At 40.5% G+C, this 12,184-nt stretch overlaps 1 protein-coding gene across 2 annotated transcripts in view; it reads left to right on the plus strand.

Moving 5' to 3' along the window:
- COL4A2 (collagen type IV alpha 2 chain) overlaps window positions 1–12,184 on the plus strand; it is a 147,925-nt gene that overhangs the window by 25,514 nt on the left and 110,227 nt on the right. The window lies entirely within an intron of this gene.

A 12,184-nucleotide genomic window follows, 5' to 3' on the forward strand; every position in this document is an offset into this window, starting at 1 on the left:
TGCTGGTACAGGATTTCTGGTACCATTTCACAGAGCACTGAATAGTCCCGATAAGATTCAGATAAGTATACTCTCTGTTTTGGGTGCTTATCTGTAACTCCAGATCTTTTGAAGTTTGCCCCTCGTGTATTTCAAGTCTATGTTCTTTAAACAGAGCTTCTTCTAAATGATATAATTAAAATTTCTTTGTGTCTTCTCAGAGAACCCATGTGTTCATTTATGATCCCCAGAGGGGAGGCTAAATTAACCCTGCTGTCTTTTGTTGAAGTATGACCAAATGACATTATTTATACTAGATTTAGCCATAAGTCCTTGTTTCCAGGGGCTGTGTCTCCTAGAATAGTGCAAAAAGGATGTTTTTCTTTCCTTTCTATCTTTGTGGCATGAATAACATAGACAGCTGCATCTTTTCTCTAGGGTCTCAGAGGACAACTGTAGAAACATAGAATGGTTTGGGTTGGAAGGGACCTTAAAGATCTTCTAGTTCCAACCCCCCTGCCATGGGCAGGGATGCCTTCTAGTACATCAGGTTGCTCAAAGCCCCATCCAGCCTGGCCTTGAACATTTCCAGGGATGGGGCATCCACAGCTTCTCTGGGCAACCTGTTCCAGTGTCTTGCCACCCTCACAATAAAGAATTTCTTTCTAATATCTAACTTAAATCTAGCCTTTTTCAGCTTAAAGCCATTCCCCCTTGTGCTATCACTACATGCCTTTGTAAAAAGTCCCTCTCCAGCTTTCTTGTAGGTACTGGAAGGCTGCTGTAAGGTCTCTCTGGAGCCTTCTCTTCTCCAGGCTGAAGAACCCCAACCCTCTCAGCCTGTCTTCACAGGAGAGGTGCTCCAGGCCTCTGAGCATCTTCATGGCCCTCCTCTGGACTCGCTTCAACAGGCCTATGTCCTTCTCCTGTTGGGGGCCCCAGAGCTGAATGCAGTGCTCCAGGTGGGGTCTCACAAGAGCAGAGTAGAGGGGGAGAATTACCTCCCTCGATGTGCTGGTCAATCAGTATTGACAAGAACTTTGCAGGCTGACATAATCTAAAGATATTTATTTAATGTCTTTTTCAAAAGTGTAAAGAGCACATAGCAGATCAAAGATCTCCTTTTCATCAAAAAGTTTTATTTTTCTATCAGTGAAGATTTTATAGCTCATCACTACCTACAGCATTCTTGTCCCCACTACGACCAACCACCCCACCCTTCTTGTGGTATGTAGAAACAGTTCCCTCCAGTGCTCTAAAACATAGAATTCTCTCTGTCTTCTCTCTGATTTCCTTCCTTTGAACTCTCCCTTCGTATTTCAGAGATGTAAAACAGCCAAGATAAGAAATAGATGTCTTCCCAGGAGGAGATGGGATGGATGTGCAATTGAGAAGAACAATTCCTTTTTTCCTACTGCCTTCCTGGGATGGGGTGCAGTGGGGGCAGGGGGGGAAGTGAGAAGTAAGTTAACCTCCTTTTGCCAGCTGTGCCATCTATTCCTAGCAAAACAGACACAGCAAAGCATGTTAGTGCTATACAGCTCTCCCACGGAAAGCATAGAATTGTTAAAAAAAGATAAGGTAGGAAACAGGGGTGGCTAGTAACTTGCATGTTTTATCAAAATACAAGACCCAACCATTTTTTTTAACGCATCCTAGTGCTCTTTTAACATCTGGCATAAACTGTTGTCTTCAGTCATTTAAGTCATGTTTCATCAAGGTCCCCTGTTGCTAGAAAAAGCTGACAGGAGAGAGTTAAACTCTTACCACTGTGGGGTAAGTCACATTTGTTGCAATTTTTTACAAAGACTAGCATACCGGGGTTGACTTTATAGGAATTAAATAAGTGAATTTGTGTGGAGAATGAAGATTTCTGCTATTGTGAGATTTTACGAGTAGCTTTTTACATTATTTTTATATTATTTCTGTGGCTTAGTGAGGAAAACACAAAATCTAACATTTTCTTAGTTACCTAAAGATAATAAAAAGCAGCAGAAGCAGAAAAAAGCTTGTGATTTTCCATGGGATCCTAGCTCACATAGTAGCAGGAATTCACAGCCAAGAACATCACACTTTATGAATGCTGCTGATCATCGAGGCTCATTTTCCATGATTAAGGGGTACAGTTGAGTTTAGTGGGACAACTGAGTTCAGACCTAGTGGTTATTTGCACTGGAAGATAGTTTTTGGGGATGCGTAAGAAGAAGCAGGGCATTGGAAAGTCACAAAAATTTCTGCAAAATTTGTTATTATAGTTACCCTTTCTCAGTAAATAGGAGAAAGGAAGTCCATAAGGGGGCTTTATTACCATACCAAGGTCTTCAAAGATTGTTTTTGTCATGCCCATATTAGTATCTTGCCTGTCTGCATCAGTGGTGACCTAGACTCCAAAATCTGGCTCATGTATAATATAGAAGAAGCACCAGAACACCAGTTGGAAGAAACACTCTCCTAAGCTACTAAAGCCAGTGTTCTGTGTAACAGTGGACAGCGGGAGTCCCTAATGCCACAAAATACAAGTTAATGTTAGTGTGACTGTAACCTACTTTAGGGAGCTCTCCAAATGATCTGGTGACCCAGGTGTTGTACAGAGAGAAGGAAAGAGCATGTGTATCCATAAGGAAAGTAATCGGCAGCAGTCAAAAAAGTCAGGGGAAGTTGAAATATTATGCTCGGGTTATGAGAAATAAGAACTGCAGAATAAATATTCTGAATGGACTGTGTGAACAGTTGGCACCATGAAAACTGGGAGCTGTAGAGACATGATCCAACTGTGCTAAAAGATTGTACTTCAGAAGCAAAATTGAAATTGAAACAAAGATTAGCAGCTGATCAGGGGTCTCTGGCTACCGAGCAGCAGTTGCCTGAGTGGAAGCCAGTTCATCAGAAGAAACAGAAAAGGAAAAACAGCCAGAATTAAAACTATTCTACTTCACAGCTGGAAAATTAATTACACTTGTGTGTGTGTAAGTACACAGTAAGGAAATAAGGAGGATGAGGTTTGGACTAAATGCCTCCAAGACGTTTTTTAGCATCTTTCCAGTTCAGTTAAAGAGGTTCCAGGATCTGATGACTAGGGAAACCCTCTTCTTACCTTTCAGGTTGCAAAAGGGAAGAGATTACAAAGTAAGCAGTATAAACAGAGAATTTTCTGGGGACTGTTGCTCATCTCATTAGATGGAGAAAAGAGGTTCTAATTATGCAGCTTGCAGGCACTGAACGATCAGTGCTCAGCCCCTCAAATGCATGCTTAGTGAGATGCATCTGTGAACAACAGCTGTTGCTGACGAAAGTGTGATAGGGCTCAAAACTGCATTACTGATCCAGTGTGTGTCAGTGCTGTTACCTTTTCATGAAAAAGACCTGCCTTTCAAAAATCAACCGGAACAATTTATTAGGGGCTGGAAAAAAAGAACACAGAAGGAAGGTCTAGTGAAGAGGCAGCAATGAAAGCAATTTAATGGTGCTTTCAGCAGTTCAAGCATTGAGTCTAAGTAAATGCTGAGAGAAGATTCTGCTAGGAGGAGAAACATAGTGGAGTTCTTCCAGAAACTTACTGCATTTGAGATCTATCCTGCTTACAAAGTATGACATAGATACTGACTTTTCCATGATCAGGGAAAAGAAAGACAAGACAAATGCTTATTTTTCTGTTACCTTCTGATGCCTAAAAATGAAGCTGTGGCTTTGTGCTGGAAACCAAAGGGCCCCTGAAGAACAGTCTTGACAGTGGTTGAGCCATACCTTACTTACATAAAGATTCTCTAGGGTACTGATTCCTCAGTCTATATGTGGAGGGCTGTTTTCTTCTACCAGGCTTGCATCTTACATCAGGTAAAAGCCACTGAGGTTTTATGTTTTGGAGCTTAGGGAGGCCTGTCCACTGCCGTAATAAGGTGGTACCTGTCCAAGACATTGACAGTCTCCTTACTGGTCTCCAATCTGAAGTTCTGTTCCAAGCACAGGTATGTGATATAATCTGTGAAGTTTCAGGGAGGCAAGCAAGGAGATAGAGCTTGGATTTTATTTTTTTTTCTGAGCAATATTGTGACCTGTTCACATGAACATTGCAGTCCCAGGTTATTTCCACACCATTGCTGACAAATTGTTTCTAAGATCCATTCTTGGGCTTTGGGCATTCTGTCTCAAAATCAACATTTTGAGTTGACATCACCTGTGCAGAGTTTTATAGAAAGGTGTTTATGGCAAAACTGAACAGATACATCCAGTCTGCTGGTTGCCTCTGCTACATTCCTAATTCAGAGTCATCCTTCCTGAGTTAGGTGGGGTGCACAGCTTATACAGGAAACATGTTCTGAATAAAGCATCAGTTACCAGTTGCTAAGACCTTTGAGCTTGATGAGCACTGTGGGGTCTGTTCTACCTCTTCTAAGACTCAAGCCCATCTAATTTCTGATACAGTGAACTATAGGTATATTCCTTACTTTATTCTTATGAATTTTATACTTCTTACTGCCAGGGCATGAACATTTCCACATTTTTGTAGTTCTGTTTGCAAAAAGACAAACATATAATGAAAAAGGATGTGAAAGAGAGCCAACTGACATCACTTAAGTCAGTTTAAAGAAGCTTGATATTTGGTTGTTTATAATGTCAGTATGTTAGTTGTTTGTACTGTGATAAGAGCATTTTTGGTGTAGAGACTGAGCCACAAGACTTATTGCAGCAATGCAGACAGTGTTTGTCTGTCGGTTAGGGAAATGGACTGGAAGGCAGAAAGGTCTTGGGTCCTAGACCAAGCTGAACCAGTCACTCATCGTGCGACTCTGGGAAAGTGTATTTAACTCAGTTCTGCAACATTGCAGAAATCAGCCCAGCTGTTGAACTGAACCGAAGCAGGTTGTAAGTCACAAGTCAGTGGTACATGTGGGAAAGATAAGCCGTTTTTCTTATTCTGGGTAAAAGTAAACTCTACATTATCTTCTCCTGAGCAGCATTTCATGGTGTGGCTGTGGTAATATTCTTGTATAGTCAGTGGGATATTTTGAAGGAAATTGAACCTACCCCACCAAAAAACCTTCCCACCCCTCCCATGAAATTTATGTAGAAGCAGGTATGAAGGATGAAAAAATATCCAAAGAAAAACCTGGCTGTCATTTATTTTTTAGTATCCAGGAGAACTTAATTTGGCCATTCCAGGTTTCAGATTTTGACATCTACAAATACAAATACACAAAACAGGCATTACATTGAGCTAGAGATTTTGTCTCCCAAGAGGGCAAGTAACTAAACCAGCTTTTTGGTAGAAGTGGGAATTGAAATATATCACATAAGTTTTAAGAGCAGGAATTATAATGTTTCTCCTGTTTGAATTTTTCAGGTGCTTCTTATGTACATTGGGACAACTTATTTGCAAAATAAATGAAAAAGAAAGGGAGCTTTTGCAGGTCTTGATATATCACATCCTCTAATATTCCTTCTTTATCTGATATACCCCTTATACAGTCTGCTTTACCCAAGGCTTTTACCAGTGGCAACACTGATCAACTCAGAGCAGAGAGAAGGCGGCTGAGGGAGAAGGTTAAGTTTTGAAATCCAAAGTGAAAAGTGAAATGGGTCAGTAAGAAAGCTAGTTCTCATGGGATTTTTCTTGACTGAAAATAGAAAGGAAATGGTGGGTGTTGCATCTGACCAAGCAGTTAGCAGTAAACACTTCCATCATCAAATGCAGTTCTTTTCCAGTTTGCAAATCTCTTATCCATTCTTCTTACTTTTAAGGAAATACCAGTCCAGTCCCAAGAAACACTTCTGAAAAATTGCATAGCAAATTTCCACATTTAATATTTTCACTACAGTCATTTGTCTAACTGCTAACTCTGAAAACTGAGCCACGGCTGTGAGCATTATAGTGGACTAGACTTACCCATCAGCATGTTTGATAAAAGTAGTGTCAGTCAATCTGTGCCATCACTGGTAAACCTGTGCAAATCCATTCCTTTCAAATCATGCTCTCAGTGATAGCTCCATACTTCTAGTTCTTGGTATATTTTTATAATTGGAATTCAGTAAATATTTCTGCAGGGAGAACTGAAACTCAGCTCTCTTTCTTTCTCTGCTGTATTTGATTCTTCAGGCACAAAAGGGTTAAAAATGGCCATTAAAAACTGTCACCAACCTCACCCCTCCCAAGGATAAAAAAAACACCCTCCCAGGATCTCTGAATTTGTAAGAACCAGGTCAGCGGGTTATGGCTGTAAATAGCTGTTCCTTAGAGGAAAACTAATCCAATTTATAAATGCAGTTCATAGACAATCAAGCATTTTTAAGTAATTATAGAAAACATGAAACTGGAATAAAATCTCAGTGGTTATGCTTACATTTCGGGAAACCCTGGTAGCATTGCACTGCACTGAAGAAATATAGGTGATGCAGCCATGCAAACAGCTGTACGGCTGCTTTCTGTCAATCCCTTCCCCGCAAGCAGAGCTAATGCTGCCGGTTCAAAAGCAAAAATCTGCCCTGCATTGGCAAGTTGGTTGCTTCTTAGTGTAATAGGTGCAGATGAGTTTTCAGAAATACTGGATCCATATCTGACATATAATTTAGCAACTTCTAAGGTTTACCAGTCACTAAGAATAATATGTTCTTAAGTCGGTTTCCTGAGTCTGCCAATTTACGTAGGTGAGTAAACTAGACAGGTCAAATAACTGGCGTGGTTTATAAATAGACTAAAAGAATCTCCATATATAGAATAGTATCCAGACTTTCTATTGTTTGAAGCAAATGATATCATTATTTGGATGTCTTTCCAGAACTGAAAATGACTAGACTTCGGAAACTAAAAGTAGTTAAATATAGAAATTGCTACTTTAATGAGTGGATGCTGTGTTTCATTATTATACTACTAGTATGTGAACAAATGCCTTTCTGTTCTTAGGGATGGAAAGGAGGATTTTATTCCAGTAATATAAGATATAGGACAAAAGCCACATTCAGCTTAAGGGCCGACAGTGTCTTTACCCTCATTCCTTTGTGGAAAATATTTTTGATCCACTGTGCAGTGTAACTGCACCTATGAGGTGATAACACTGTCCACTAACTTATGCCTTGCATAAGCCTTTACGTTTGTACAGATCAAATACAAAATACACAGTGGTTTGCATAAAATAATAGAATAAAAATTAAAAGAGAAACAAACTGTGCCTTTCAGTGGAGATTGTCATCACAGACTCCCTAACAAGTGATTAAGTCTGCTTTGCCAAGTCAGAGTGCTTTCTTCGTCACTGATAGATAGAAAACACTTCTGACTTCTACTAATTTTTAAAACCATCTAAGTAGTTTCTGTGGAGATATGCTTAATTTCTAGGGAAGACCACCGTCATTTTGGATGAGAGATGCCATGTTGGATGCTAGATGACAGTCTGCTATCTTATAAGAAAAGATAATAGATTAAAATATTGTGTGTCTCTAAAAACATGCATTTACAAAGATAGTCAAGTTTAACAAGATACCAAAACAAATTTTAACTTCACAATCCAGATTTTCCTTCAGCTACTTCTACCTTTCTCTCAGATTTAGCTAAAATTTCCCATTTGAACAAAGAGTCAGTTGATATGAATTCACCTAAATTCAGGCATCTACATAGTCACAAAGTGTCTGAGTACTCATTATAATCAGGGAAACCAATGGGCTTGCCGTAACTAATAGTATTGATTAATGTATGTATTTTTGTTTAATTCTATTAATACATTTCCAGCTTCAAATTCTTACTAGACTCGTATCTGTGGGGTTTCTTTCTGAAAGCAAACCCGATTCTTGAGGTGGGAAAACTGAAAATGGAGTGCTCATGAGCAACACTTCGATTGTCCTTCTGTAGTCGCTATGGGCCATAGGTGTCAGTTGATGACCACGTAACATTTGCCCTTTTGTAAGATGTAAGAGGTATTTTCAACAATGGCTGCACACTCTTCAAAGAGCTTACCTCTGTCTTCCTAGTGCATGTTCAAGCCTTAGTTGATGATTAAGACAAAAATTGTCATTCATTTAAGCAACTAAATCACCTGTCTCAAATAGAGAAGTGCCAGAGGACATTGTTCTTCCTCTTCTGGATGCGGTTTTGTTCTAGGAAAAGCCCTCTGCATCTTAACCCTCCTTCATTAGCTCCTGAGAGTTGGAGCACATTCATGCTTCATTCACAAAAGTTTGCTTTTTAGGATTCCCTTTCCCATGGCATTAAAGATTCTTCAAAAATAAGCAGGAGTGATAAATTTGTCTATAGTGGTGACTTTTTTTTTTTGTTGTTGGACATTTTAAAATGTTCTAACTCAATTTTCCCATCTTATATTCTAGTCCCTGTCTTAGGATAACACATAAACATCTCTGTGAGGGGAAAAGAGATAAAATGCAGCAAAATATGAGACCCCCATTCACTGACTTCGTGACAGAAAACTATGCCACGGCATACGTTGCTTGCTCAGAAATGTACTGTTTACAAGCAACTTGATATTGGGCAAATGGGCAAGATCCCGGGTAGTTATTTAAATATCTGTACTGTATATTTAGGCAGCTTTTAAGATTTACTCTCTGACTGAGCCTCTTAAACACCTTTTTTTTAATGCCTACTATATCACAGCAGCTCCTTCTGGATTCCATCTGGTTTGCTGGGCAAAGATGTGTTTGGACAAAAGCCACAAAATTAGAAATGCTTTTATGGAAATGTGACGGGTAGGTTCATACTGTTATCATGCCTGCTTCTGCAGTTGTTAGAAGGTAGTGTCTCAAGACTGCAACAATAGTAATTTTTAACTTGAAGAGGTGATGGTAAATAGTACCCCAAATAAAATGAACATGTGGAGCTGTGAAGTTTCACTTTGAAATGAAACTATGCAGCCTTTCAAATCAAGGCCACATGCCAGAAAGTTCATATATCAAAAGTCAGAAGCCAGCCCATAAGAAGAAAGTCTTCTGTAGCTTCACTTCTGAGAGGTACAGAATTCATGTTTCCCATTGCCGGCTTCAACATACTTGCCGAGACACACTTGAGAAGACAAGTTTCCATCTGTTGGGGTCTTCTCAGCATCAGAGCCTTTGTATTCTCTTGCCCTTTCTTCCCTCACCCTAAACATTGAGCACAGGCATCCCAGTCCCTGGGAGCAGTGCTGCTTTTGGATATTCCTCTTCTGTTGACGTTCCCGAGCCCGTCAAGACTCAGAACCAAAGCAAGCTGCTTGCTTGCTTAGCAACCTGCCTCCCAGTTTTCTCTGTGCACTCCATCCTAAGAGGGAGGTGGCACGTGAAACTCTGCACCAATTGGTAATTCATAATTGATTGCTGCAAGCATTGCTGTTCTCATTGACACAGTGGCACAGTGTGGTGCCTTGCAGGCATGCCAGGAATCCCCTTGGGACTTCGAGGCTGAAGTCTCACACAAAGCATCAGAATGTGCTGCTCTTTGCCACACTGCAGAGGCATGCGGTATGTCAGCACCCCTAGTCATAGTTCAGCTTTTCAGCAAGCTCCCAAACCTTCTAAAACCCCTCTTGGTGAAACTTAACTGTCTTGGAGGAGCTGCTGCAATTGATGGAGAGAAAAGAATGGTGTTTGCCAGGACAGAAGTTAATGCACAACTGCAACCTATAAAACTATCAAAGAAGATGTCGGTGTGCAGAGTCTTTTGATTCCAGGCTGCAATATTTTCATTATAATTTCCGTAATTTTTTTTGAGCTGTATGTAAGGAAATGGCTTATATTTCCTGGTCTTTCTGCACTCATAGAACTGTACTTTGAGGTCTGTCCTCTGGTTGCCTTTGTTCTTTGTCAGCATACCAACCCTTGAAGTGAAGGTACTTGAATGGGCACACAGAGATAACGATTACACAGACGTGGCCAAGATCAGTAATAAATAAATCATTAATGTGTGGAAAAGTTTAAAGACAATTGCATATATGTTTCTGGGTTTCTTGAGTGTTTGGCTGAAGGAAACTGGATTTAAGTTGTCTTTTGTTGGCTGAAGATGTGTAAGTACAGAAGTAATACTGTTTGGGGATGAAAAAAATTATGAGAAGCGAGAGGGCAAAAAAAGATTTTGTGTTGGGACACCCGCATTTTATGCTTGCTATTTCACATACATGAAAATGAGAAGGTATTTACACTACGCAAATGTATAACCTTTACAAACATAGATGACACTTAGTTAAGTTTTCTCTTTCATGTGTTCATGTTCCTTGAACCATCAATCTTATTATATTCCTTCCAGCACAGTGACCCAACAATATTAAAAGGAGATTCAAGAAAAGTTCCTTTGCTCCCTTTCTGTTGCTTTCCTCATTCTTTTTCTCCATCCATTCCAGCCTCGTTCACAGCCTGCTGGTTAAAGCTTTCCCAGGGGCAGATGCATGTTAAATTTTCTCTGTCAGAGAAGTGCAATTAGGTCTCCTATTTCCTAAGAGACTGTGTTGACTGCTGTGCTATTGTGTGTGATGAATGGGGCAGTGTAGAGCTGTTCTGCCCAGTCTTCCTCTACCCCATCTTCTCCAGCACTATTTTAAAAATAAAGGAGCTGTAACCACATTTTCCAGTAGGTCAGGCTCCATGAACTAGACATACCCATATGGGCCCCTGTGGAGATATCTAAGCTGGTAAATAAAAGAGGGCAGGGCGTAAAGTGCAGATGTTAATCTGCTCTGGACTGCTCTGTCCTGGTCTCTGCAAAAAATCTGCTCTAGAGATGCCTAGCTTTGAAAACTGCAGACCTAAGGGGATCTGTGCCACTTTTCCACAGAGCTGGGGGTCTGTCTCCAGCCCTTCATGTGTGGTAGTTTCTGCCTGGTTTTCAGATCCCAGAGCAAGTCGGCTGGAACCCACATGGCTGGGATGGCACATACTTGTATGTGTGACCAGAAGCAAAACTGCCCTCCTGCCCACAGGAGGAGGAGATGGACAGGATGTTGTGGTGCCTCCAGGATGTAGCGGAAGCGTTGTACAGGGGTCTTACTCCACAAATCCCCCTCTAGACTGGAGATTTCAGACATACGATGTTTGCTGGTTAAAGAACACACCTCTAAGAACCCAATAATACTTTAATTGCCAAAGTAGCACACCAGTGGTTTTAGTAGTATTAATTCACAACTACATCACTGCAACAATTCTATTGCTTATTGTTAGTAGTAGTATTCATACAAAATTACTATAAAGAAATCTTATAAATTGCACAAAAGGGCTATGAGTTGCAATTCTATTGCCTTTGTTCCTGTGATTGGTATTCAGGAGAATACCTTCCTTACAAGTTTATCCCTTCTTACTCCACGTTCCTTCAGCAAGTCTTTCCAGGGACATGCCTGGTAGAGAAACCTGTGGGCTTTCTCAGGGGGGGTCCCAGTGGGCTTGTGCCCATGGGTCAGCATCACCACTGCCTTGCAGGTGTTTCTGCTCTTGCTCTTAGCATATCCTCACCATCTTTGTTGTTCATCTAATTGGATGCCCTCTTTTTTTTCCTTTTTTCTTTTCCACCCTTTTACTGCCCTTGCACCTCCTTTTCTCTGCTTATACTCCTCCCAAGTAAACAACCTACTCCTAGTTACTTTTTCCTCATCAGTCCCAATTTTTTTATGATCAAAAGTTAGTGTTTCTGACACTATTACCTAGGCAATTTTGGCTCAATATGCTATTACCATTACAGCTGACTAAATGAGACAGCCTTGCCTCCAAAAACTGCCTTCTGACCCTCTGGTTACATTTCATTTATATTAGGTATTTTGGGAGAGAATTATTGTACTTTAGTCTTGACTACCCAAGTGAATACTAATTAAGCAATACCTCACCTTATGCACTGAGAGCTTGCATACCAGTGCAGTGGTATAACCTGTTTTGTGTTTGCACCATATGTCTGCTCTTAAATAGTTTCTGTCACAGTCAGTGTTCCCATCAGAGTCCATAGCTAGCTTTGAGGATGAGATTTGGACACTTAGCATAGGACCTGAAGCTGGACATCTGTGCTGTTGACACATCTCAACCAGTTACCCTAGGCTACCTTTCTAATCCCCTCACCCTTCTAGGATCAGATTTAGCTCAGATGTCTGATATAGATCTGATGAGATTCTCTGGAGGGTCTACAACAGCAGCTAAATATTGTGCCTATATTGCAGAAAGATTATATAAACCCCATCTAGACTCTGCCTGGACTCTGGACTGTTTAGAGATTAGTGGAATTTGGAATCATCCAAAACATGAGCAAGAGCTGAAATTG

The sequence above is a fragment of the Falco naumanni genome, chromosome 2 (assembly GCF_017639655.2).
Source record: "Falco naumanni isolate bFalNau1 chromosome 2, bFalNau1.pat, whole genome shotgun sequence".
Taxonomy (NCBI): Eukaryota; Metazoa; Chordata; class Aves; order Falconiformes; family Falconidae; genus Falco; species Falco naumanni.